The sequence below is a fragment of the Rana temporaria genome, chromosome 3 (genome assembly GCF_905171775.1).
Source record: "Rana temporaria chromosome 3, aRanTem1.1, whole genome shotgun sequence".
Taxonomy (NCBI): Eukaryota; Metazoa; Chordata; class Amphibia; order Anura; family Ranidae; genus Rana; species Rana temporaria.
Genome location: NC_053491.1, coordinates 94,192,039 through 94,215,445, shown reverse-complemented (window position 1 = coordinate 94,215,445; position 23,407 = coordinate 94,192,039). Strand labels below are relative to the sequence as shown.

Here is a 23,407-nt window from a genome sequence, read left to right as displayed (position 1 = left end):
AAATTAGGGTGTCTTGGAGTCACCATGAGTTGAACAGCAACTGTGTTCTGCCGGACCGTGCGTCTTATATTGTTCTGATGAAGCTGATTGTTACGCGTCCTTGATGATTCCCGCCCCCATGCAGCTGCACAGACATGCAAATTAGGCTGTCTTGGAGTCACCATAAGTTGGACAGGATCTGTGTTTTGCTGGGTTATACTCTGGTTCCTCTTTAGAATCACTAAATTTTTTAGGCATTTTATTAAAGATTTCTGTGGAGGGGAACAACCATGAGTTTTGGTGAATTTTTTTGATGCCTGGTTAATGCCGGGCCTCCTTGGTGAAAAATAGCTTGAGATCCTTTGATTTGGAAAGGCAAGCAGATGGCTTTGGGCCTCCTTGGTGAAAAATAGTTTGAGATCCTTTGATTTGGAAAGGAAAGCAGACAGCTTTGTTGTTGGTGGTGGTAAACGCGGCCTTGAAAACTATTTGATAGTCTTGATCCACCTATGCATATATTAGCCTCCAATTCCATGGCCGTGCGTCTTATATTGTTCTGATGAAGCCAATTATTACGCATGCCTGCTGATTCCCGCCCCCATGCAGCTGCACAGACATGCAAATTAGGTTGTTTTGGAGTCACCATGAGTTGAACAGCATCTATGTTCTGCCGGGCCATGCGTCTTATATTGTTCTGATGAAGCTGATTGTTATGTGTGCCTGCTGATTCCCGCCCCCATGCAGCTGCACAGACATGCAAATTAGGGTGTCTTGGAGTCACCATGAGTTGAACAGCATCTGTGTTCTGCCGGACCGTGCGTCTTATATTGTTCTGATGAAGCTGATTGTTACGCGTCCCTGATGATTCCCGCCCCCATGCAGCTGCACAGACATGCAAATTAGGCTGTCTTGGAGTCACCATAAGTTGGACAGGATCTGTGTTTTGCTGGGTTATACTCTGGTTCCTCTTTAGAATCACTAAATTTTTTGGCATTTTATTAAAGATTTCTGTGGAGGGGAAAAACTATGAGTTTTGGTGAATTTTTTCATGCCTGGCTAATGCCGGGCCTCCTTGGTGAAAAATAGCTTGAGATCCTTTGATTTGGAAAGGCAAGCAGATGGCTTTGGGCCTCCTTGGTGAAAAATAGCTTGAGATCCTTTGATTTGGAAAGGAAAGCAGACAGCTTTGTTGTTGGTGGTGGTAAACGCGGCCTTGAAAACTATTTGATAGTCTTGATCCACCTATGCATATATTAGCCCCCAATTCCATGGCCGTGCGTCTTATATTGTTCTGATGAAGCCGATTTTTATGCATGCCTGCTGATTCCCGCCCCCATGCAGCTGCACAGACATGCAAATTAGGGTGTTTTGGAGTCACCATGAGTTGAACAGCATCTATGTTCTGCCGGGCCATGCGTCTTATATTGTTCTGATGAAGCTGATTGTTACGTGTGCCTGCTGATTCCTGCCCCCATGCAGCTGCACAGACATGCAAATTAGGGTGTCTTGGAGTCACCATGAGTTGAACAGCATCTGTGCTTCTGCCGGACCGTGCGTCTGATATTGTTCTGATGAAGCTGATTGTTACACGTCCCTGATGATTCCCGCCCCCATGCAGCTGCACAGACATGCAAATTAGGCTGTCTTGGAGTCACCATAAGTTGGACAGGATCTGTGTTTTGCTGGGTTATACTCTGGTTCCTCTTTAGAATCACTAAATTTTTTTGCATTTTATTAAAGTTTTCTGTGGAGGGGAACAACCATGAGTTTTGGTGAATTTTTTGATGCCTGGCTAATGCCGGGCCTCCTTGGTGAAAAATAGCTTGAGATCCTTTGATTTGGAAAGGCAAGCAGATGGCTTTGTTGTTGGTGGTGGTAAACGCGGCCTTGAAAACTATTTGATAGTCTTGATCCACCTATGCATATATTGGCCCCAATTCCATGGCCGTGCGTCTTATATTGTTCTGATGAAGCCGATTTTTATGCATGCCTGCTGATTCCCGCCCCCATGCAGCTGCACAGACATGCAAATTAGGGTGTCTTGGAGTCACCATGAGTTGAACAGCAACTGTGTTCTGCCGGACCGTGCGTCATATATTGTTCTGATGAAGCTGATTGTTACGCGTCCCTGATGATTCCCGCCCCCATGCAGCTGCACAGACATGCAAATTAGGCTGTCTTGGAGTCACCATAAGTTGGACAGGATCTGTGTTTTGCTGGGTTATACTCTGGTTCCTCTTTAGAATCACTAAATTTTTTTGCATTTTATTAAAGTTTTCTGTGGAGGCGAACAACCATGAGTTTTGGTGAATTTTTTGATGCCTGGCTAATGCCGGGCCTCCTTGGTGAAAAATAGCTTGAGATCCTTTGATTTGGAAAGGCAAGCAGATGGCTTTGGGCCTCCTTGGTGAAAAATAGCTTGAGATCCTTTGATTTGGAAAGGAAAGCAGACAGCTTTGTTGTTGGTGGTGGTAAACCCGGCCTTGAAAACTATTTGATAGTCTTGATCCACCTATGCATATATTAGCCTCCAATTCCATGGCCGTGCGTCTTATATTGTTCTGATGAAGCCAATTATTACGCATGCCTGCTGATTCCCGCCCCCATGCAGCTGCACAGACATGCAAATTAGGCTGTCTTGGAGTCACCATAAGTTGAACAGCATCTATGTTCTGCCGGGCCATGCATCTTATATTGTCCTGATGAAGCTGATTGTTACGTGTGCCTGCTGATTCCCGCCCCCATGCAGCTGCACAGACATGCAAATTAGGGTGTCTTGGAGTCACCATGAGTTGAACAGCATCTGTGCTTCTGCCGGACCGTGCGTCTGATATTGTTCTGATGAAGCTGATTGTTACGCGTCCCTGATGATTCCCGCCCCCATGCAGCTGCACAGACATGCAAATTAGGCTGTCTTGGAGTCACCATAAGTTGGACAGGATCTGTGTTTTGCTGGGTTATACTCTGGTTCCTCTTTAGAATCACTAAATTTTTTTGCATTTTATTAAAGTTTTCTGTGGAGGGGAACAACCATGAGTTTTGGTGAATTTTTTGATGCCTGGCTAATGCCGGGCCTCCTTGGTGAAAAATAGCTTGAGATCCTTTGATTTGGAAAGGCAAGCAGATGGCTTTGTTGTTGGTGGTGGTAAACGCGACCTTGAAAACTATATGATAGTCTTGATCCACCTATGCATATATTAGCCCCCAATTCCATGGCCGTGCGTCTTATATTGTTCTGATGAAGCCGATTTTTATGCATGCCTGCTGATTCCCGCCCCCATGCAGCTGCACAGACATGCAAATTAGGGTGTCTTGGAGTCACCATGAGTTGAACAGCAACTGTGTTCTGCCGGACCGTGCGTCTTATATTGTTCTGATGAAGCTGATTGTTACGCGTCCTTGATGATTCCCGCCCCCATGCAGCTGCACAGACATGCAAATTAGGCTGTCTTGGAGTCACCATAAGTTGGACAGGATCTGTGTTTTGCTGGGTTATACTCTGGTTCCTCTTTAGAATCACTAAATTTTTTAGGCATTTTATTAAAGATTTCTGTGGAGGGGAACAACCATGAGTTTTGGTGAATTTTTTTGATGCCTGGTTAATGCCGGGCCTCCTTGGTGAAAAATAGCTTGAGATCCTTTGATTTGGAAAGGCAAGCAGATGGCTTTGGGCCTCCTTGGTGAAAAATAGTTTGAGATCCTTTGATTTGGAAAGGAAAGCAGACAGCTTTGTTGTTGGTGGTGGTAAACGCGGCCTTGAAAACTATTTGATAGTCTTGATCCACCTATGCATATATTAGCCTCCAATTCCATGGCCGTGCGTCTTATATTGTTCTGATGAAGCCAATTATTACGCATGCCTGCTGATTCCCGCCCCCATGCAGCTGCACAGACATGCAAATTAGGTTGTTTTGGAGTCACCATGAGTTGAACAGCATCTATGTTCTGCCGGGCCATGCGTCTTATATTGTTCTGATGAAGCTGATTGTTATGTGTGCCTGCTGATTCCCGCCCCCATGCAGCTGCACAGACATGCAAATTAGGGTGTCTTGGAGTCACCATGAGTTGAACAGCATCTGTGTTCTGCCGGACCGTGCGTCTTATATTGTTCTGATGAAGCTGATTGTTACGCGTCCCTGATGATTCCCGCCCCCATGCAGCTGCACAGACATGCAAATTAGGCTGTCTTGGAGTCACCATAAGTTGGACAGGATCTGTGTTTTGCTGGGTTATACTCTGGTTCCTCTTTAGAATCACTAAATTTTTTGGCATTTTATTAAAGATTTCTGTGGAGGGGAAAAACTATGAGTTTTGGTGAATTTTTTCATGCCTGGCTAATGCCGGGCCTCCTTGGTGAAAAATAGCTTGAGATCCTTTGATTTGGAAAGGCAAGCAGATGGCTTTGGGCCTCCTTGGTGAAAAATAGCTTGAGATCCTTTGATTTGGAAAGGAAAGCAGACAGCTTTGTTGTTGGTGGTGGTAAACGCGGCCTTGAAAACTATTTGATAGTCTTGATCCACCTATGCATATATTAGCCCCCAATTCCATGGCCGTGCGTCTTATATTGTTCTGATGAAGCCGATTTTTATGCATGCCTGCTGATTCCCGCCCCCATGCAGCTGCACAGACATGCAAATTAGGGTGTCTTGGAGTCACCATGAGTTGAACAGCATCTGTTTTCTGCCGGGCCCTGCGTCTTATATTGTTCTGATGAAGCTGATTGTTACGTGTGCCTGCTGATTCCTGCCCCCATGCAGCTGCACAGACATGCAAATGAGGGTGTCTTGGAGTCACCATGAGTTGAATAGCATCTGTGTTCTGCCGGACCGTGCGTCTGATATTGTTCTGATGAAGCTGATTGTTACACGTCCCTGATGATTCCCGCCCCCATGCAGCTGCACAGACATGCAAATTAGGCTGTCTTGGAGTCACCATAAGTTGGACAGGATCTGTGTTTTGCTGGGTTATACTCTGGTTCCTCTTTAGAATCACTAAATTTTTTTGCATTTTATTTAAGTTTTCTGTGGAGGGGAACAACCATGAGTTTTGGTGAATTTTTTGATGCCTGGCTAATGCCGGGCCTCCTTGGTGAAAAATAGCTTGAGATCCTTTGATTTGGAAAGGCAAGCAGATGGCTTTGTTGTTGGTGGTGGTAAACGCGGCCTTGAAAACTATTTGATAGTCTTGATCCACCTATGCATATATTGGCCCCAATTCCATGGCCGTGCGTCTTATATTGTTCTGATGAAGCCGATTTTTATGCATGCCTGCTGATTCCCGCCCCCATGCAGCTGCACAGACATGCAAATTAGGGTGTCTTGGAGTCACCATGAGTTGAACAGCAACTGTGTTCTGCCGGACCGTGCGTCATATATTGTTCTGATGAAGCTGATTGTTACGCGTCCCTGATGATTCCCGCCCCCATGCAGCTGCACAGACATGCAAATTAGGCTGTCTTGGAGTCACCATAAGTTGGACAGGATCTGTGTTTTGCTGGGTTATACTCTGGTTCCTCTTTAGAATCACTAAATTTTTTTGCATTTTATTAAAGTTTTCTGTGGAGGGGAACAACCATGAGTTTTGGTGAATTTTTTGATGCCTGGCTAATGCCGGGCCTCCTTGGTGAAAAATAGCTTGAGATCCTTTGATTTGGAAAGGCAAGCAGATGGCTTTGTTGTTGGTGGTGGTAAACGCGGCCTTGAAAACTATTTGATAGTCTTGATCCACCTATGCATATATTAGCCCCCAATTCCATGGCCGTGCGTCTTATATTGTTCTGATGAAGCCGATTTTTATGCATGCCTGCTGATTCCCGCCCCCATGCAGCTGCACAGACATGCAAATTAGGGTGTCTTGGAGTCACCATGAGATGAACAGCATCTATGTTCTGCCGGGCCATGCGTCTTAAATTGTTCTGATGAAGCTGATTGTTACGTGTGCCTGCTGATTCCCGCCCCCATGCAGCTGCACAGACATGCAAATTAGGGTGTCTTGGAGTCACCATGAGTTGAACAGCATCTGTGTTCTGCCGGGCCGTGCGTCTTATATTGTTCTGATGAAGCTGATTGTTACGCGTGACAGCTGATTCCCGCCCCCATGCAGCTGCACAGACATGCAAATTAGGGTGTCTTGGAGTCACCATGAGTTGAACAGCAACTGTGTTCTGCCGGACCGTGCATCTTATATTGTTCTGATGAAGCTGATTGTTACGCGTCCTTGATGATTCCCGCCCCCATGCAGCTGCACAGACATGCAAATTAGGCTGTCTTGGAGTCACCATAAGTTGGACAGGATCTGTGTTTTGCTGGGTTATACTCTGGTTCCTCTTTAGAATCACTAATTTTTTTTTGCATTTTATTAAAGATTTCTGTGGAGGGGAACAACCATGAGTTTTGGTGAATTTTTTTGATGCCTGGCTAATGCCGGGCCTCCTTGGTGAAAAATAGCTTGAGATCCTTTGATTTGGAAAGGCAAGCAGATGGCTTTGGGCCTCCTTGGTGAAAAATAGCTTGAAATCCTTTGATTTGGAAAGGAAAGCAGACAGCTTTGTTGTTGGTGGTGGTAAACGCGGCCTTGAAAACTATTTGATAGTCTTGATCCACCTATGCATATATTAGCCTCCAATTCCATGGCCGTGCATCTTATATTGTTCTGATGAAGCCAATTATTACGCATGCCTGCTGATTCCCGCCCCCATGCAGCTGCACAGACATGCAAATTAGGTTGTTTTGGAGTCACCATGAGTTGAACAGCATCTATGTTCTGCCGGGCCATGCGTCTTATATTGTTCTGATGAAGCTGATTGTTACGTGTGCCTGCTGATTCCCGCCCCCATGCAGCTGCACAGACATGCAAATTAGGGTGTCTTGGAGTCACCATGAGTTGAACAGCATCTGTGTTCTGCCGGACCGTGCGTCTTATATTGTTCTGATGAAGCTGATTGTTACGCGTCCCTGATGATTCCCGCCCCCATGCAGCTGCACAGACATGCAAATTAGGCTGTCTTGGAGTCACCATAAGTTGGACAGGATCTGTGTTTTGCTGGGTTATACTCTGGTTCCTCTTTAGAATCACTAAATTTTTTGGCATTTTATTAAAGATTTCTGTGGAGGGGAAAAACTATGAGTTTAGGTGAATTTTTTCATGCCTGGCTAATGCCGGGCCTCCTTGGTGAAAAATAGCTTGAGATCCTTTGATTTGGAAAGGCAAGCAGATGGCTTTGGGTCTCCTTGGTGAAAAATAGCTTGAGATCCTTTGATTTGGAAAGGAAAGCAGACAGCTTTGTTGTTGGTGGTGGTAAACGCGGCCTTGAAAACTATTTGATAGTCTTGATCCACCTATGCATATATTAGCCCCCAATTCCATGGCCGTGCGTCTTATATTGTTCTGATGAAGCCGATTTTTATGCATGCCTGCTGATTCCCGCCCCCATGCAGCTGCACAGACATGCAAATTAGGGTGTTTTGGAGTCACCATGAGTTGAACAGCATCTATGTTCTGCCGGGCCATGCGTCTTATATTGTTCTGATGAAGCTGATTGTTACGTGTGCCTGCTGATTCCCGCCCCCATGCAGCTGCACAGACATGCAAATTAGGGTGTCTTGGAGTCACCATGAGTTGAACAGCATCTGTGCTTCTGCCGGACCGTGCGTCTGATATTGTTCTGATGAAGCTGATTGTTACGCGTCCCTGATGATTCCCGCCCCCATGCAGCTGCACAGACATGCAAATTAGGCTGTCTTGGAGTCACCATAAGTTGGACAGGATCTGTGTTTTGCTGGGTTATACTCTGGTTCCTCTTTAGAATCACTAAATTTTTTTGCATTTTATTAAAGTTTTCTGTGGAGGGGAACAACCATGAGTTTTGGTGAATTTTTTGATGCCTGGCTAATGCCGGGCCTCCTTGGTGAAAAATAGCTTGAGATCCTTTGATTTGGAAAGGCAAGCAGATGGCTTTGTTGTTGGTGGTGGTAAACGCGGCCTTGAAAACTATTTGATAGTCTTGATCCACCTATGCATATATTGGCCCCAATTCCATGGCCGTGCGTCTTATATTGTTCTGATGAAGCCGATTTTTATGCATGCCTGCTGATTCCCGCCCCCATGCAGCTGCACAGACATGCAAATTAGGGTGTCTTGGAGTCACCATGAGTTGAACAGCAACTGTGTTCTGCCGGACCGTGCGTCATATATTGTTCTGATGAAGCTGATTGTTACGCGTCCCTGATGATTCCCGCCCCCATGCAGCTGCACAGACATGCAAATTAGGCTGTCTTGGAGTCACCATAAGTTGGACAGGATCTGTGTTTTGCTGGGTTATACTCTGGTTCCTCTTTAGAATCACTAAATTTTTTTGCATTTTATTAAAGTTTTCTGTGGAGGGGAACAACCATGAGTTTTGGTGAATTTTTTGATGCCTGGCTAATGCCGGGCCTCCTTGGTGAAAAATAGCTTGAGATCCTTTGATTTGGAAAGGCAAGCAGATGGCTTTGTTGTTGGTGGTGGTAAACGCGGCCTTGAAAACTATTTGATAGTCTTGATCCACCTATGCATATATTAGCCCCCAATTCCATGGCCGTGCGTCTTATATTGTTCTGATGAAGCCGATTTTTATGCATGCCTGCTGATTCCCGCCCCCATGCAGCTGCACAGACATGCAAATTAGGGTGTCTTGGAGTCACCATGAGATGAACAGCATCTATGTTCTGCCGGGCCATGCGTCTTATATTGTTCTGATGAAGCTGATTGTTACGTGTGCCTGCTGATTCCCGCCCCCATGCAGCTGCACAGACATGCAAATTAGGGTGTCTTGGAGTCACCATGAGTTGAACAGCATCTGTGTTCTGCCGGGCCGTGCGTCTTATATTGTTCTGATGAAGCTGATTGTTACGCGTGACAGCTGATTCCCGCCCCCATGCAGCTGCACAGACATGCAAATTAGGCTGTCTTGGAGTCACCATAAGTTGAACAGGATCTGTGTTTTGCTGGGTTATACTCTGGTTCCTCTTTAGAATGTCTAAATCTTTTGCATTTTATTAAAGATTTCTGTGGAGGGGAACAACCATGAGTTTTGGTGAATTTTTTGATGCCTGGCTAATGCCGGGCCTCCTTGGTGAAAAATAGCTTGAGATCCTTTGATTTGGAAAGGCAAGCAGATGGCTTTGTTGTTGGTGGTGGTAAACGCGACCTTGAAAACTATATGATAGTCTTGATCCACCTATGCATATATTAGCCCCCAATTCCATGGCCGTGCGTCTTATATTGTTCTGATGAAGCCGATTTTTATGCATGCCTGCTGATTCCCGCCCCCATGCAGCTGCACAGACATGCAAATTAGGGTGTCTTGGAGTCACCATGAGTTGAACAGCAACTGTGTTCTGCCGGACCGTGCGTCTTATATTGTTCTGATGAAGCTGATTGTTACGCGTCCCTGATGATTCCCGCCCCCATGCAGCTGCACAGACATGCAAATTAGGCTGTCTTGGAGTCACCATAAGTTGGACAGGATCTGTGTTTTGCTGGGTTATACTCTGGTTCCTCTTTAGAATCACTAAATTTTTTTGCATTTTATTAAAGTTTTCTGTGGAGGGGAACAACCATGAGTTTTGGTGAATTTTTTGATGCCTGGCTAATGCCGGGCCTCCTTGGTGAAAAATAGCTTGAGATCCTTTGATTTGGAAAGGCAAGCAGATGGCTTTGTTGTTGGTGGTGGTAAACGCGGCCTTGAAAACTATTTGATAGTCTTGATCCACCTATGCATATATTAGCCCCCAATTCCATGGCCGTGCGTCTTATATTGTTCTGATGAAGCCGATTTTTATGCATGCCTGCTGATTCCCGCCCCCATGCAGCTGCACAGACATGCAAATTAGGGTGTCTTGGAGTCACCATGAGATGAACAGCATCTATGTTCTGCCGGGCCATGCGTCTTATATTGTTCTGATGAAGCTGATTGTTACGTGTGCCTGCTGATTCCCGCACCCATGCAGCTGCACAGACATGCAAATTAGGGTGTTTTGGAGTCACCATGAGTTGAACAGCATCTGTGTTCTGCCGGGCCGTGCGTCTTATATTGTTCTGATGAAGCTGATTGTTACGCGTGACAGCTGATTCCCGCCCCCATGCAGCTGCACAGACATGCAAATTAGGCTGTCTTGGAGTCACCATAAGTTGAACAGGATCTGTGTTTTGCTGGGTTATACTCTGGTTCCTCTTTAGAATGTCTAAATCTTTTGCATTTTATTAAAGATTTCTGTGGAGGGGAACAACCATGAGTTTTGGTGAATTTTTTGATGCCTGGCTAATGCCGGGCCTCCTTGGTGAAAAATAGCTTGAGATCCTTTGATTTGGAAAGGCAAGCAGATGGCTTTGTTGTTGGTGGTGGTAAACGCGACCTTGAAAACTATATGATAGTCTTGATCCACCTATGCATATATTAGCCCCCAATTCCATGGCCGTGCGTCTTATATTGTTCTGATGAAGCCGATTTTTATGCATGCCTGCTGATTCCCGCCCCCATGCAGCTGCACAGACATGCAAATTAGGGTGTCTTGGAGTCACCATGAGTTGAACAGCAACTGTGTTCTGCCGGACCGTGCGTCTTATATTGTTCTGATGAAGCTGATTGTTACGCGTCTCTGATGATTCCCGCCCCCATGCAGCTGCACAGACATGCAAATTAGGCTGTCTTGGAGTCACCATAAGTTGGACAGGATCTGTGTTTTGCTGGGTTATACTCTGGTTCCTCTTTAGAATCACTAATTTTTTTTTGCATTTTATTAAAGATTTCTGTGGAGGGGAACAACCATGAGTTTTGGTGAATTTTTTGATGCCTGGCTAATGCCGGGCCTCCTTGGTAAAAAATAGCTTGAGATCCTTTGATTTGGAAAGGCAAGCAGATGGCTTTGGGCCTCCTTGGTGAAAAATAGCTTGAAATCCTTTGATTTGGAAAGGAAAGCAGACAGCTTTGTTGTTGGTGGTGGTAAACGCGGCCTTGAAAACTATTTGATAGTCTTGATCCACCTATGCATATATTAGCCTCCAATTCCATGGCCGTGCGTCTTATATTGTTCTGATGAAGCCAATTATTACGCATGCCTGCTGATTCCCGCCCCCATGCAGCTGCACAGACATGCAAATTAGGTTGTTTTGGAGTCACCATGAGTTGAACAGCATCTATGTTCTGCCGGGCCATGCGTCTTATATTGTTCTGATGAAGCTGATTGTTACGTGTGCCTACTGATTCCCGCCCCCATGCAGCTGCACAGACATGCAAATTAGGGTGTCTTGGAGTCACCATGAGTTGAACAGCATCTGTGTTCTGCCGGACCATGCGTCTTATATTGTTCTGATGAAGCTGATTGTTACGCGTCCCTGATGATTCCCGCCCCCATGCAGCTGCACAGACATGCAAATTAGGCTGTCTTGGAGTCACCATAAGTTGGACAGGATCTGTGTTTTGCTGGGTTATACTCTGGTTCCTCTTTAGAATCACTAAATTTTTTGGCATTTTATTAAAGATTTCTGTGGAGGGGAAAAACTATGAGTTTAGGTGAATTTTTTCATGCCTGGCTAATGCCGGGCCTCCTTGGTGAAAAATAGCTTGAGATCCTTTGATTTGGAAAGGCAAGCAGATGGCTTTGGGTCTCCTTGGTGAAAAATAGCTTGAGATCCTTTGATTTGGAAAGGAAAGCAGACAGCTTTGTTGTTGGTGGTGGTAAACGCGGCCTTGAAAACTATTTGATAGTCTTGATCCACCTATGCATATATTAGCCCCCAATTCCATGGCCGTGCGTCTTATATTGTTCTGATGAAGCCGATTTTTATGCATGCCTGCTGATTCCCGCCCCCATGCAGCTGCACAGACATGCAAATTAGGGTGTTTTGGAGTCACCATGAGTTGAACAGCATCTATGTTCTGCCGGGCCATGCGTCTTATATTGTTCTGATGAAGCTGATTGTTACGTGTGCCTGCTGATTCCCGCCCCCATGCAGCTGCACAGACATGCAAATTAGGGTGTCTTGGAGTCACCATGAGTTGAACAGCATCTGTGCTTCTGCCGGACCGTGCGTCTGATATTGTTCTGATGAAGCTGATTGTTACGCGTCCCTGATGATTCCCGCCCCCATGCAGCTGCACAGACATGCAAATTAGGCTGTCTTGGAGTCACCATAAGTTGGACAGGATCTGTGTTTTGCTGGGTTATACTCTGGTTCCTCTTTAGAATCACTAAATTTTTTTGCATTTTATTAAAGTTTTCTGTGGAGGGGAACAACCATGAGTTTTGGTGAATTTTTTGATGCCTGGCTAATGCCGGGCCTCCTTGGTGAAAAATAGCTTGAGATCCTTTGATTTGGAAAGGCAAGCAGATGGCTTTGTTGTTGGTGGTGGTAAACGCGGCCTTGAAAACTATTTGATAGTCTTGATCCACCTATGCATATATTGGCCCCAATTCCATGGCCGTGCGTCTTATATTGTTCTGATGAAGCCGATTTTTATGCATGCCTGCTGATTCCCGCCCCCATGCAGCTGCACAGACATGCAAATTAGGGTGTCTTGGAGTCACCATGAGTTGAACAGCAACTGTGTTCTGCCGGACCGTGCGTCATATATTGTTCTGATGAAGCTGATTGTTACGCGTCCCTGATGATTCCCGCCCCCATGCAGCTGCACAGACATGCAAATTAGGCTGTCTTGGAGTCACCATAAGTTGGACAGGATCTGTGTTTTGCTGGGTTATACTCTGGTTCCTCTTTAGAATCACTAATTTTTTTTGCATTTTATTAAAGTTTTCTGTGGAGGGGAACAACCATGAGTTTTGGTGAATTTTTTGATGCCTGGCTAATGCCGGGCCTCCTTGGTGAAAAATAGCTTGAGATCCTTTGATTTGGAAAGGCAAGCAGATGGCTTTGTTGTTGGTGGTGGTAAACGCGGCCTTGAAAACTATTTGATAGTCTTGATCCACCTATGCATATATTAGCCCCCAATTCCATGGCCGTGCGTCTTATATTGTTCTGATGAAGCCGATTTTTATGCATGCCTGCTGATTCCCGCCCCCATGCAGCTGCACAGACATGCAAATTAGGGTGTCTTGGAGTCACCATGAGATGAACAGCATCTATGTTCTGCCGGGCCATGCGTCTTATATTGTTCTGATGAAGCTGATTGTTACGTGTGCCTGCTGATTCCCGCCCCCATGCAGCTGCACAGACATGCAAATTAGGGTGTCTTGGAGTCACCATGAGTTGAACAGCATCTGTGCTTCTGCCGGACCGTGCGTCTGATATTGTTCTGATGAAGCTGATTGTTACGCGTCCCTGATGATTCCCGCCCCCATGCAGCTGCACAGACATGCAAATTAGGCTGTCTTGGAGTCACCATAAGTTGGACAGGATCTGTGTTTTGCTGGGTTATACTCTGGTTCCTCTTTAGAATCACTAAATTTTTTTGCATTTTATTAAAGTTTTCTGTGGAGGGGAACAACCATGAGTTTTGGTGAATTTTTTGATGCCTGGCTAATGCCGGGCCTCCTTGGTGAAAAATAGCTTGAGATCCTTTGATTTGGAAAGGCAAGCAGATGGCTTTGGGCCTCCTTGGTGAAAAATAGCTTGAGATCCTTTGATTTGGAAAGGAAAGCAGACAGCTTTGTTGTTGGTGGTGGTAAACGTGGCCTTGAAAACTATTTGATAGTCTTGATCCACCTATGCATATATTAGCCCCCAATTCCATGGCCGTGCGTCTTATATTGTTCTGATGAAGCCGATTATTACGCATGCCTGCTGATTCCCACCCCCATGCAGCTGCACAGACATGCAAATTAGGGTGTTTTGGAGTCACCATGAGTTGAACAGCATCTATGTTCTGCCGGGCCATGCGTCTTACATTGTTCTGATGAAGCTGATTGTTACGCGTCCCTGATGATTCCCGCCCCCATGCAGCTGCACAGACATGCAAATTAGGCTGTCTTGGAGTCACCATAAGTTTGACAGGATCTGTGTTTTGCTGGGTTATACTCTGGTTCCTCTTTAGAATCACTACATTTTTTTGCATTTTATTAAAGATGTCTGTGGAGGGGAAAAACTATGAGTTTTGGTGAATTTTTTGATGCCTGGCTAATGCCGGGCCTCCTTGGTGAAAAATAGCTTGAGATCCTTTGATTTGGAAAGGCAAGCAGATGGTTTTGGGCCTCCTTGGTGAAAAATAGCTTGAGATCCTTTGATTTGGAAAGGAAAGCAGACAGCTTTGTTGTTGGTGGTGGTAAACGCGGCCTTGAAAACTATTTGATAGTCTTGATCCACCTATGCATATATTAGCCCCCAATTCCATAGCCGTGCGTCTTATATTGTTCTGATGAAGCAGATTATTACGCATGCCTGCTGATTCCCGCCCCCATGCAGCTGCACAGACATGCAAATTAGGGTGTTTTGGAGTCACCATGAGTTGAACAGCATCTATGTTCTGCCGGGCCATGCGTCTTATGTTGTTCTGATGAAGCTGATTGTTACGTGTGCCTGCTGAGTCCCGCCCCCATGCAGCTGCACAGACATGCAAATTAGGGTGTCTTGGAGTCACCATGAGTTGAACAGCATCTGTGTTCTGCCGGACCGTGCGTCTTATATTGTTCTGATGAAGCTGATTGTTACGCGTCCCTGATGATTCCCGCCCCCATGCAGCTGCACAGACATGCAAATTAGGCTGTCTTGGAGTCACCATAAGTTGGACAGGATCTGTGTTTTGCTGGGTTATACTCTGGTTCCTCTTTAGAATCACTAAATTTTTTTGCATTTTATTAAAGATTTCTGTGGAGGGGAACAACCATGAGTTTTGGTGAATTTTTTGATGCCTGGCTAATGCCGTGCCTCCTTGGTGAAAAATAGCTTGAGATCCTTTGATTTGGAAAGGCAAGCAGATGGCTTTGGGCCTCCTTGGTGAAAAATAGCTTGAGATCCTTTGATTTGGAAAGGAAAGCAGACAGCTTTGTTGTTGGTGGTGGTAAACGCGGCCTTGAAAACTATTTGATAGTCTTGATCCACCTATGCATATATTAGCCCCCAATTCCATGGCCGTGCGTCTTATATTGTTCTGATGAAGCCGATTATTACGCATGCCTGCTGATTCCCGCCCCCATGCAGCTGCACAGACATGCAAATTAGGGTGTTTTGGAGTCACCATGAGTTGAACAGCATCTATGTTCTGCCGGGCCATGCGTCTTATATTGTTCTGATGAAGCTGATTGTTACGTGTGCCTGCTGATTCCCGCCCCCATGCAGCTGCACAGACATGCAAATTAGGGTGTCTTGGAGTCACCATGAGTTGAACAGCATCTGTGTTCTGCCGGACCGTGCGTCTTATATTGTTCTGATGAAGCTGATTGTTACGCATCCCTGATGATTCCCGCCCCCATGCAGCTGCACAGACATGCAAATTAGGCTGTCTTGGAGTCACCATAAGTTGGACAGGATCTGTGTTTTGCTGGGTTATACTCTGGTTCCTCTTTAGAATCACTAATTTTTTTTGCATTTTATTAAAGTTTTCTGTGGAGGGGAACAACCATGAGTTTTGGTGAATTTTTTGATGCCTGGCTAATGCCCGGCCTCCTTGGTGAAAAATAGCTTGAGATCCTTTGATTTGGAAAGGAAAGCAGACAGCTTTGTTGTTGGTGGTGGTAAACGCGGCCTTGAAAACTATTTGATAGTCTTGATCCACCTATGCATATATTAGCCCCCAATTCCATGGCCGTGCGTCTTATATTGTTCTGATGAAGCCGATTTTTATGCATGCCTGCTGATTCCCGCCCCCATGCAGCTGCACAGACATGCAAATTAGGGTGTCTTGGAGTCACCATGAGTTGAACAGCAACTGTGTTCTGCCGGACCGTGCGTCATATATTGTTCTGATGAAGCTGATTGTTACGCGTCCCTGATGATTCCCGCCCCCATGCAGCTGCACAGACATGCAAATTAGGCTGTCTTGGAGTCACCATAAGTTGGACAGGATCTGTGTTTTGCTGGGTTATACTCTGCTTCCTCTTTAGAATCACTAAATTTTTTTGCATTTTATTAAAGTTTTCTGTGGAGGGGAACAACCATGAGTTTTGGTGAATTTTTTGATGCCTGGCTAATGCCGGGCCTCCTTGGTGAAAAATAGCTTGAGATCCTTTGATTTGGAAAGGAAGGCAGATGGCTTTGTTGTTGGTGGTGGTAAACGCGGCCTTGAAAACTATTTGATAGTCTTGATCCACCTATGCATATATTAGCCCCCAATTCCATGGCCGTGCGTCTTATATTGTTCTGATGAAGCCGATTTTTATGCATGCCTGCTGATTCCCGCCCCCATGCAGCTGCACAGACATGCAAATTAGGGTGTCTTGGAGTCACCATGAGTTGAACAGCATCTGTGCTTCTGCCGGACCGTGCGTCTGATATTGTTCTGATGAAGCTGATTGTTACGCGTCCTTGATGATTCCCGCCCCCATGCAGCTGCACAGACATGCAAATTAGGCTGTCTTGGAGTCACCATAAGTTGGACAGGATCTGTGTTTTGCTGGGTTATACTCTGGTTCCTCTTTAGAATCACTAAATTTTTTTGCATTTTATTAAAGTTTACTGTGGAGGGGAACAACCATGAGTTTTGGTGAATTTTTTGATGCCTGGCTAATGCCGTGCCTCCTTGGTGAAAAATAGCTTGAGATCCTTTGATTTGGAAAGGCAAGCAGATGGCTTTGGGCCTCCTTGGTGAAAAATAGCTTGAGATCCTTTGATTTGGAAAGGAAAGCAGACAGCTTTGTTGTTGGTGGTGGTAAACGCGGCCTTGAAAACTATTTGATAGTCTTGATCCACCTATGCATATATTAGCCCCCAATTCCATGGCCGTGCGTCTTATATTGTTCTGATGAAGCCGATTATTACGCATGCCTGCTGATTCCCGCCCCCATGCAGCTGCACAGACATGCAAATTAGGGTGTTTTGGAGTCACCATGAGTTGAACAGCATCTATGTTCTGCCGGGCCATGCGTCTTATATTGTTCTGATGAAGCTGATTGTTACGTGTGCCTGCTGATTCCCGCCCCCATGCAGCTGCACAGACATGCAAATTAGGGTGTCTTGGAGTCACCATGAGTTGAACAGCATCTGTGTTCTGCCGGACCGTGCGTCTTATATTGTTCTGATGAAGCTGATTGTTACGCATCCCTGATGATTCCCGCCCCCATGCAGCTGCACAGACATGCAAATTAGGCTGTCTTGGAGTCACTATAAGTTGGACAGGATCTGTGTTTTGCTGGGTTATACTCTGGTTCCTCTTTAGAATCACTAAATTTTTTTGCATTTTATTAAAGATTTCTGTGGAGGGGAACAACCATGAGTTTTGGTGAATTTTTTGATGCCTGGCTAATGCCAGGCCTCCTTGGTGAAAAATAGCTTGAGATCTTTTGATTTGGAAAGGCAAGCAGATGGCTTTGGGCCTCCTTGGTGAAAAATAGCTTGAGATCCTTTGATTTGGAAAGGAAAGCAGACAGCTTTGTTGTTGGTGGTGGTAAACGTGGCCTTGAAAACTATTTGATAGTCTTGATCCACCTATGCATATATTAGCCCCCAATTCCATGGCCGTGCGTCTTATATTGTTCTGATGAAGCCGATTATTACGCATGCCTGCTGATTCCCACCCCCATGCAGCTGCACAGACATGCAAATTAGGGTGTTTTGGAGTCACCATGAGTTGAACAGCATCTATGTTCTGCCGGGCCATGCGTCTTACATTGTTCTGATGAAGCTGATTGTTACGCGTCCCTGATGATTCCCGCCCCCATGCAGCTGCACAGACATGCAAATTAGGCTGTCTTGGAGTCACCATAAGTTTGACAGGATCTGTGTTTTGCTGGGTTATACTCTGGTTCCTCTTTAGAATCACTACATTTTTTTGCATTTTATTAAAGATGTCTGTGGAGGGGAAAAACTATGAGTTTTGGTGAATTTTTTGATGCCTGGTTAATGCCGGGCCTCCTTGGTGAAAAATAGCTTGAGATCCTTTGATTTGGAAAGGCAAGCAGATGGCTTTGGGCCTCCTTGGTGAAAAATAGCTTGAGATCCTTTGATTTGGAAAGGAAAGCAGACAGCTTTGTTGTTGGTGGTGGTAAACGCGGCCTTGAAAACTATTTGATAGTCTTGATCCACCTATGCATATATTAGCCCCCAATTCCATGGCCGTGCGTCTTATATTGTTCTGATGAAGCAGATTATTACGCATGCCTGCTGATTCCCGCCCCCATGCAGCTGCACAGACATGCAAATTAGGGTGTTTTGGAGTCACCATGAGTTGAACAGCATCTATGTTCTGCCGGGCCATGCGTCTTATGTTGTTCTGATGAAGCTGATTGTTACGTGTGCCTGCTGAGTCCCGCCCCCATGCAGCTGCACAGACATGCAAATTAGGGTGTCTTGGAGTCACCATGAGTTGAACAGCATCTGTGTTCTGCCGGACCGTGCGTCTTATATTGTTCTGATGAAGCTGATTGTTACGCGTCCCTGATGATTCCCGCCCCCATGCAGCTGCACAGACATGCAAATTAGGCTGTCTTGGAGTCACCATAAGTTGGACAGGATCTGTGTTTTGCTGGGTTATACTCTGGTTCCTCTTTAGAATCACTAAATTTTTTTGCATTTTATTAAAGATTTCTGTGGAGGGGAACAACCATGAGTTTTGGTGAATTTTTTGATGCCTGGCTAATGCCGTGCCTCCTTGGTGAAAAAATAGCTTGAGATCCTTTGATTTGGAAAGGCAAGCAGATGGCTTTGGGCCTCCTTGGTGAAAAATAGCTTGAGATCCTTTGATTTGGAAAGGAAAGCAGACAGCTTTGTTGTTGGTGGTGGTAAACGCGGCCTTGAAAACTATTTGATAGTCTTGATCCACCTATGCATATATTAGCCCCCAATTCCATGGCCGTGCGTCTTATATTGTTCTGATGAAGCCGATTATTACGCATGCCTGCTGATTCCCGCCCCCATGCAGCTGCACAGACATGCAAATTAGGGTGTTTTGGAGTCACCATGAGTTGAACAGCATCTATGTTCTGCCGGGCCATGCGTCTTATATTGTTCTGATGAAGCTGATTGTTACGTGTGCCTGCTGATTCCCGCCCCCATGCAGCTGCACAGACATGCAAATTAGGGTGTCTTGGAGTCACCATGAGTTGAACAGCATCTGTGTTCTGCCGGACCGTGCGTCTTATATTGTTCTGATGAAGCTGATTGTTACGCATCCCTGATGATTCCCGCCCCCATGCAGCTGCACAGACATGCAAATTAGGCTGTCTTGGAGTCACCATAAGTTGGACAGGATCTGTGTTTTGCTGGGTTATACTCTGGTTCCTCTTTAGAATCACTAATTTTTTTTGCATTTTATTAAAGTTTTCTGTGGAGGGGAACAACCATGAGTTTTGGTGAATTTTTTGATGCCTGGCTAATGCCCGGCCTCCTTGGTGAAAAATAGCTTGAGATCCTTTGATTTGGAAAGGAAAGCAGACAGCTTTGTTGTTGGTGGTGGTAAACGCGGCCTTGAAAACTATTTGATAGTCTTGATCCACCTATGCATATATTAGCCCCCAATTCCATGGCCGTGCGTCTTATATTGTTCTGATGAAGCCGATTTTTATGCATGCCTGCTGATTCCCGCCCCCATGCAGCTGCACAGACATGCAAATTAGGGTGTCTTGGAGTCACCATGAGTTGAACAGCATCTGTGCTTCTGCCGGACTGTGCGTCTGATATTGTTCTGATGAAGCTGATTGTTACGCGTCCTTGATGATTCCCGCCCCCATGCAGCTGCACAGACATGCAAATTAGGCTGTCTTGGAGTCACCATAAGTTGGACAGGATCTGTGTTTTGCTGGGTTATACTCTGGTTCCTCTTTAGAATCACTAAATTTTTTTGCATTTTATTAAAGTTTTCTGTGGAGGGGAACAACCATGAGTTTTGGTGAATTTTTTGATGCCTGGCTAATGCCCGGCCTCCTTGGTGAAAAATAGCTTGAGATCCTTTGATTTGGAAAGGAAAGCAGATGGCTTTGGGCCTCCTTGGTGAAAAATAGCTTGAGATCCTTTGATTTGGAAAGGAAAGCAGACAGCTTTGTTGTTGGTGGTGGTAAACGCGGCCTTGAAAACTATTTGATAGTCTTGATCCACCTATGCATATATTAGCCCCCAATTCCATGGCCGTGCGTCTTATATTGTTCTGATGAAGCCGATTATTACGCATGCCTGCTGATTCCCGCCCCCATGCAGCTGCACAGACATGCAAATTAGGGTGTTTTGGAGTCACCATGAGTTGAACAGCATCTATGTTCTGCCGGGCCATGCGTCTTATATTGTTCTGATGAAGCTGATTGTTACGTGTGCCTGCTGATTCCCGCCCCCATGCAGCTGCACAGACATGCAAATTAGGGTGTCTTGGAGTCACCATGAGTTGAACAGCATCTGTGTTCTGCCGGGCCGTGCGTCTTATATTGTTCTGATGAAGCTGATTGTTACGCATCCCTGCTGATTCCCGCCCCCATGCAGCTGCACAGACATGCAAATTAGGCTGTCTTGGAGTCACCATAAGTTGGACAGGATCTGTGTTTTGCTGGGTTATACTCTGGTTCCTCTTTAGAATCACTAAATTTTTTTGCATTTTATTAAAGTTTTCTGTGGAGGGGAACAACCATGAGTTTTGGTGAATTTTTTGATGCCTGGCTAATGCCCGGCCTCCTTGGTGAAAAATAGCTTGAGATCCTTTGATTTGGAAAGGAAAGCAGACAGTTTTGTTGTTGGTGGTGGTAAACGCGGCCTTGAAAACTATTTGATAGTCTTGATCCACCTATGCATATATTAGCCCCCAATTCCATGGCCGTGCGTCTTATATTGTTCTGATGAAGCCGATTTTTATGCATGCCTGCTGATTCCCGCCCCCATGCAGCTGCACAGACATGCAAATTAGGGTGTCTTGGAGTCACCATGAGTTGAACAGCAACTGTGTTCTGCCGGACCGTGCGTCATATATTGTTCTGATGAAGCTGATTGTTACGCGTCCCTGATGATTCCCGCCCCCATGCAGCTGCACAGACATGCAAATTAGGCTGTCTTGGAGTCACCATAAGTTGGACAGGATCTGTGTTTTGCTGGGTTATACTCTGGTTCCTCTTTAGAATCACTAATTTTTTTTGCATTTTATTAAAGTTTTCTGTGGAGGGGAACAACCATGAGTTTTGGTGAATTTTTTGATGCCTGGCTAATGCCCGGCCTCCTTGGTGAAAAATAGCTTGAGATCCTTTGATTTGGAAAGGCAAGCAGACAGCTTTGTTGTTGGTGGTGGTAAACGCGGCCTTGAAAACTATTTGATAGTCTTGATCCACCTATGCATATATTAGCCCCCAATTCCATGGCCGTGCGTCTTATATTGTTCTGATGAAGCCGATTTTTATGCATGCCTGCTGATTCCCGCCCCCATGCAGCTGCACAGACATGCAAATTAGGGTGTCTTGGAGTCACCATGAGTTGAACAGCAACTGTGTTCTGCCGGACCGTGCGTCATATATTGTTCTGATGAAGCTGATTGTTACGCGTCCCTGATGATTCCCGCCCCCATGCAGCTGCACAGACATGCAAATTAGGCTGTCTTGGAGTCACCATAAGTTGGACAGGATCTGTGTTTTGCTGGGTTATACTCTGGTTCCTCTTTAGAATCACTAAATTTTTTTGCATTTTATTAAAGTTTTCTGTGGAGGGGAACAACCATGAGTTTTGGTGAATTTTTTGATGCCTGGCTAATGCCCGGCCTCCTTGGTGAAAAATAGCTTGAGATCCTTTGATTTGGAAAGGAAAGCAGACAGCTTTGTTGTTGGTGGTGGTAAACGCGGCCTTGAAAACTATTTGATAGTCTTGATCCACCTATGCATATATTAGCCCCCAATTCCATGGCCGTGCGTCTTATATTGTTCTGATGAAGCCGATTTTTATGCATGCCTGCTGATTCCCGCCCCCATGCAGCTGCACAGACATGCAAATTAGGGTGTCTTGGAGTCACCATGAGTTGAACAGCAACTGTGTTCTGCCGGACCGTGCGTCATATATTGTTCTGATGAAGCTGATTGTTACGCGTCCCTGATGATTCCCGCCCCCATGCAGCTGCACAGACATGCAAATTAGGCTGTCTTGGAGTCACCATAAGTTGGACAGGATCTGTGTTTTGCTGGGTTATACTCTGGTTCCTCTTTAGAATCACTAAATTTTTTTGCATTTTATTAAAGTTTTCTGTGGAGGGGAACAACCATGAGTTTTGGTGAATTTTTTGATGCCTGGCTAATGCCGGGCCTCCTTGGTGAAAAATAGCTTGAGATCCTTTGATTTGGAAAGGAAGGCAGATGGCTTTGTTGTTGGTGGTGGTAAACGCGGCCTTGAAAACTATTTGATAGTCTTGATCCACCTATGCATATATTAGCCCCCAATTCCATGGCCGTGCGTCTTATATTGTTCTGATGAAGCCGATTTTTATGCATGCCTGCTGATTCCCGCCCCCATGCAGCTGCACAGACATGCAAATTAGGGTGTCTTGGAGTCACCATGAGTTGAACAGCATCTGTGCTTCTGCCGGACTGTGCGTCTGATATTGTTCTGATGAAGCTGATTGTTACGCGTCCTTGATGATTCCCGCCCCCATGCAGCTGCACAGACATGCAAATTAGGCTGTCTTGGAGTCACCATAAGTTGGACAGGATCTGTGTTTTGCTGGGTTATACTCTGGTTCCTCTTTAGAATCACTAAATTTTTTTGCATTTTATTAAAGTTTTCTGTGGAGGGGAACAACCATGAGTTTTGGTGAATTTTTTGATGCCTGGCTAATGCCGTGCCTCCTTGGTGAAAAATAGCTTGAGATCCTTTGATTTGGAAAGGCAAGCAGATGGCTTTGGGCCTCCTTGGTGAAAAATAGCTTGAGATCCTTTGATTTGGAAAGGAAAGCAGACAGCTTTGTTGTTGGTGGTGGTAAACGCGGCCTTGAAAACTATTTGATAGTCTTGATCCACCTATGCATATATTAGCCCCCAATTCCATGGCCGTGCGTCTTATATTGTTCTGATGAAGCCGATTATTACGCATGCCTGCTGATTCCCGCCCCCATGCAGCTGCACAGACATGCAAATTAGGGTGTTTTGGAGTCACCATGAGTTGAACAGCATCTGTGTTCTGCCGGGCCATGTGTCTTATATTGTTCTGATGAAGCTGATTGTTACGTGTGCCTGCTGATTCCCGCCCCCATGCAGCTGCACAGACATGCAAATTAGGGTGTCTTGGAGTCACCATGAGTTGAACAGCATCTGTGTTCTGCCGGACCGTGCGTCTTATATTGTTCTGATGAAGCTGATTGTTACGCATCCCTGATGATTCCCGCCCCCATGCA

At 45.5% G+C, this 23,407-nt stretch overlaps 36 non-coding genes across 36 annotated transcripts; all 36 read left to right on the top strand.

Moving 5' to 3' along the window:
* Positions 1–195: 195 nt before the first annotated feature.
* Positions 196–313, top strand: LOC120934059. Its single transcript, XR_005748216.1, has one exon. It is a non-coding gene; the product is annotated as a U5 spliceosomal RNA (small nuclear RNA).
* A 619-nt stretch (positions 314–932) lies between these two features.
* On the top strand, positions 933–1,048 carry LOC120934089. Its single transcript, XR_005748244.1, has one exon. It is a non-coding gene; the product is annotated as a U5 spliceosomal RNA (small nuclear RNA).
* Positions 1,049–1,668: 620 nt separating this feature from the next.
* LOC120934071 lies at positions 1,669–1,784 on the top strand. Its single transcript, XR_005748227.1, has one exon. It is a non-coding gene; the product is annotated as a U5 spliceosomal RNA (small nuclear RNA).
* Positions 1,785–2,202: 418 nt separating this feature from the next.
* LOC120934115 lies at positions 2,203–2,318 on the top strand. Its single transcript, XR_005748269.1, has one exon. It is a non-coding gene; the product is annotated as a U5 spliceosomal RNA (small nuclear RNA).
* A 620-nt stretch (positions 2,319–2,938) lies between these two features.
* Positions 2,939–3,054, top strand: LOC120934070. The gene has a single exon (XR_005748226.1). It is a non-coding gene; the product is annotated as a U5 spliceosomal RNA (small nuclear RNA).
* A 419-nt stretch (positions 3,055–3,473) lies between these two features.
* Positions 3,474–3,591, top strand: LOC120934058. Its single transcript, XR_005748215.1, has one exon. It is a non-coding gene; the product is annotated as a U5 spliceosomal RNA (small nuclear RNA).
* A 619-nt stretch (positions 3,592–4,210) lies between these two features.
* On the top strand, positions 4,211–4,326 carry LOC120934088. Its single transcript, XR_005748243.1, has one exon. It is a non-coding gene; the product is annotated as a U5 spliceosomal RNA (small nuclear RNA).
* Positions 4,327–4,945: 619 nt separating this feature from the next.
* LOC120934123 lies at positions 4,946–5,061 on the top strand. The gene has a single exon (XR_005748276.1). It is a non-coding gene; the product is annotated as a U5 spliceosomal RNA (small nuclear RNA).
* Positions 5,062–5,479: 418 nt separating this feature from the next.
* LOC120934069 lies at positions 5,480–5,595 on the top strand. The gene has a single exon (XR_005748225.1). It is a non-coding gene; the product is annotated as a U5 spliceosomal RNA (small nuclear RNA).
* A 695-nt stretch (positions 5,596–6,290) lies between these two features.
* On the top strand, positions 6,291–6,408 carry LOC120934093. The gene has a single exon (XR_005748248.1). It is a non-coding gene; the product is annotated as a U5 spliceosomal RNA (small nuclear RNA).
* Positions 6,409–7,027: 619 nt separating this feature from the next.
* Positions 7,028–7,143, top strand: LOC120934092. The gene has a single exon (XR_005748247.1). It is a non-coding gene; the product is annotated as a U5 spliceosomal RNA (small nuclear RNA).
* A 620-nt stretch (positions 7,144–7,763) lies between these two features.
* On the top strand, positions 7,764–7,879 carry LOC120934068. The gene has a single exon (XR_005748224.1). It is a non-coding gene; the product is annotated as a U5 spliceosomal RNA (small nuclear RNA).
* A 418-nt stretch (positions 7,880–8,297) lies between these two features.
* LOC120934067 lies at positions 8,298–8,413 on the top strand. The gene has a single exon (XR_005748223.1). It is a non-coding gene; the product is annotated as a U5 spliceosomal RNA (small nuclear RNA).
* A 557-nt stretch (positions 8,414–8,970) lies between these two features.
* Positions 8,971–9,085, top strand: LOC120934026. Its single transcript, XR_005748184.1, has one exon. It is a non-coding gene; the product is annotated as a U5 spliceosomal RNA (small nuclear RNA).
* Positions 9,086–9,504: 419 nt separating this feature from the next.
* Positions 9,505–9,620, top strand: LOC120934066. The gene has a single exon (XR_005748222.1). It is a non-coding gene; the product is annotated as a U5 spliceosomal RNA (small nuclear RNA).
* A 557-nt stretch (positions 9,621–10,177) lies between these two features.
* LOC120934025 lies at positions 10,178–10,292 on the top strand. Its single transcript, XR_005748183.1, has one exon. It is a non-coding gene; the product is annotated as a U5 spliceosomal RNA (small nuclear RNA).
* A 419-nt stretch (positions 10,293–10,711) lies between these two features.
* LOC120934090 lies at positions 10,712–10,828 on the top strand. Its single transcript, XR_005748245.1, has one exon. It is a non-coding gene; the product is annotated as a U5 spliceosomal RNA (small nuclear RNA).
* Positions 10,829–11,447: 619 nt separating this feature from the next.
* Positions 11,448–11,563, top strand: LOC120934091. Its single transcript, XR_005748246.1, has one exon. It is a non-coding gene; the product is annotated as a U5 spliceosomal RNA (small nuclear RNA).
* Positions 11,564–12,183: 620 nt separating this feature from the next.
* On the top strand, positions 12,184–12,299 carry LOC120934065. Its single transcript, XR_005748221.1, has one exon. It is a non-coding gene; the product is annotated as a U5 spliceosomal RNA (small nuclear RNA).
* Positions 12,300–12,717: 418 nt separating this feature from the next.
* Positions 12,718–12,833, top strand: LOC120934101. Its single transcript, XR_005748255.1, has one exon. It is a non-coding gene; the product is annotated as a U5 spliceosomal RNA (small nuclear RNA).
* A 558-nt stretch (positions 12,834–13,391) lies between these two features.
* Positions 13,392–13,507, top strand: LOC120934064. Its single transcript, XR_005748220.1, has one exon. It is a non-coding gene; the product is annotated as a U5 spliceosomal RNA (small nuclear RNA).
* A 481-nt stretch (positions 13,508–13,988) lies between these two features.
* Positions 13,989–14,104, top strand: LOC120934060. Its single transcript, XR_005748217.1, has one exon. It is a non-coding gene; the product is annotated as a U5 spliceosomal RNA (small nuclear RNA).
* A 619-nt stretch (positions 14,105–14,723) lies between these two features.
* Positions 14,724–14,839, top strand: LOC120934057. Its single transcript, XR_005748214.1, has one exon. It is a non-coding gene; the product is annotated as a U5 spliceosomal RNA (small nuclear RNA).
* Positions 14,840–15,458: 619 nt separating this feature from the next.
* LOC120934112 lies at positions 15,459–15,574 on the top strand. The gene has a single exon (XR_005748266.1). It is a non-coding gene; the product is annotated as a U5 spliceosomal RNA (small nuclear RNA).
* Positions 15,575–15,993: 419 nt separating this feature from the next.
* LOC120934095 lies at positions 15,994–16,109 on the top strand. The gene has a single exon (XR_005748250.1). It is a non-coding gene; the product is annotated as a U5 spliceosomal RNA (small nuclear RNA).
* Positions 16,110–16,529: 420 nt separating this feature from the next.
* Positions 16,530–16,645, top strand: LOC120934113. The gene has a single exon (XR_005748267.1). It is a non-coding gene; the product is annotated as a U5 spliceosomal RNA (small nuclear RNA).
* A 619-nt stretch (positions 16,646–17,264) lies between these two features.
* On the top strand, positions 17,265–17,380 carry LOC120934039. The gene has a single exon (XR_005748196.1). It is a non-coding gene; the product is annotated as a U5 spliceosomal RNA (small nuclear RNA).
* Positions 17,381–17,861: 481 nt separating this feature from the next.
* Positions 17,862–17,977, top strand: LOC120934054. The gene has a single exon (XR_005748211.1). It is a non-coding gene; the product is annotated as a U5 spliceosomal RNA (small nuclear RNA).
* Positions 17,978–18,596: 619 nt separating this feature from the next.
* LOC120934056 lies at positions 18,597–18,712 on the top strand. The gene has a single exon (XR_005748213.1). It is a non-coding gene; the product is annotated as a U5 spliceosomal RNA (small nuclear RNA).
* A 620-nt stretch (positions 18,713–19,332) lies between these two features.
* Positions 19,333–19,448, top strand: LOC120934111. The gene has a single exon (XR_005748265.1). It is a non-coding gene; the product is annotated as a U5 spliceosomal RNA (small nuclear RNA).
* Positions 19,449–19,868: 420 nt separating this feature from the next.
* LOC120934087 lies at positions 19,869–19,984 on the top strand. The gene has a single exon (XR_005748242.1). It is a non-coding gene; the product is annotated as a U5 spliceosomal RNA (small nuclear RNA).
* Positions 19,985–20,603: 619 nt separating this feature from the next.
* LOC120934086 lies at positions 20,604–20,719 on the top strand. The gene has a single exon (XR_005748241.1). It is a non-coding gene; the product is annotated as a U5 spliceosomal RNA (small nuclear RNA).
* A 419-nt stretch (positions 20,720–21,138) lies between these two features.
* On the top strand, positions 21,139–21,254 carry LOC120934110. The gene has a single exon (XR_005748264.1). It is a non-coding gene; the product is annotated as a U5 spliceosomal RNA (small nuclear RNA).
* Positions 21,255–21,673: 419 nt separating this feature from the next.
* Positions 21,674–21,789, top strand: LOC120934085. The gene has a single exon (XR_005748240.1). It is a non-coding gene; the product is annotated as a U5 spliceosomal RNA (small nuclear RNA).
* Positions 21,790–22,208: 419 nt separating this feature from the next.
* LOC120934063 lies at positions 22,209–22,324 on the top strand. Its single transcript, XR_005748219.1, has one exon. It is a non-coding gene; the product is annotated as a U5 spliceosomal RNA (small nuclear RNA).
* Positions 22,325–22,744: 420 nt separating this feature from the next.
* Positions 22,745–22,860, top strand: LOC120934100. Its single transcript, XR_005748254.1, has one exon. It is a non-coding gene; the product is annotated as a U5 spliceosomal RNA (small nuclear RNA).
* Positions 22,861–23,407: the final 547 nt, after the last annotated feature.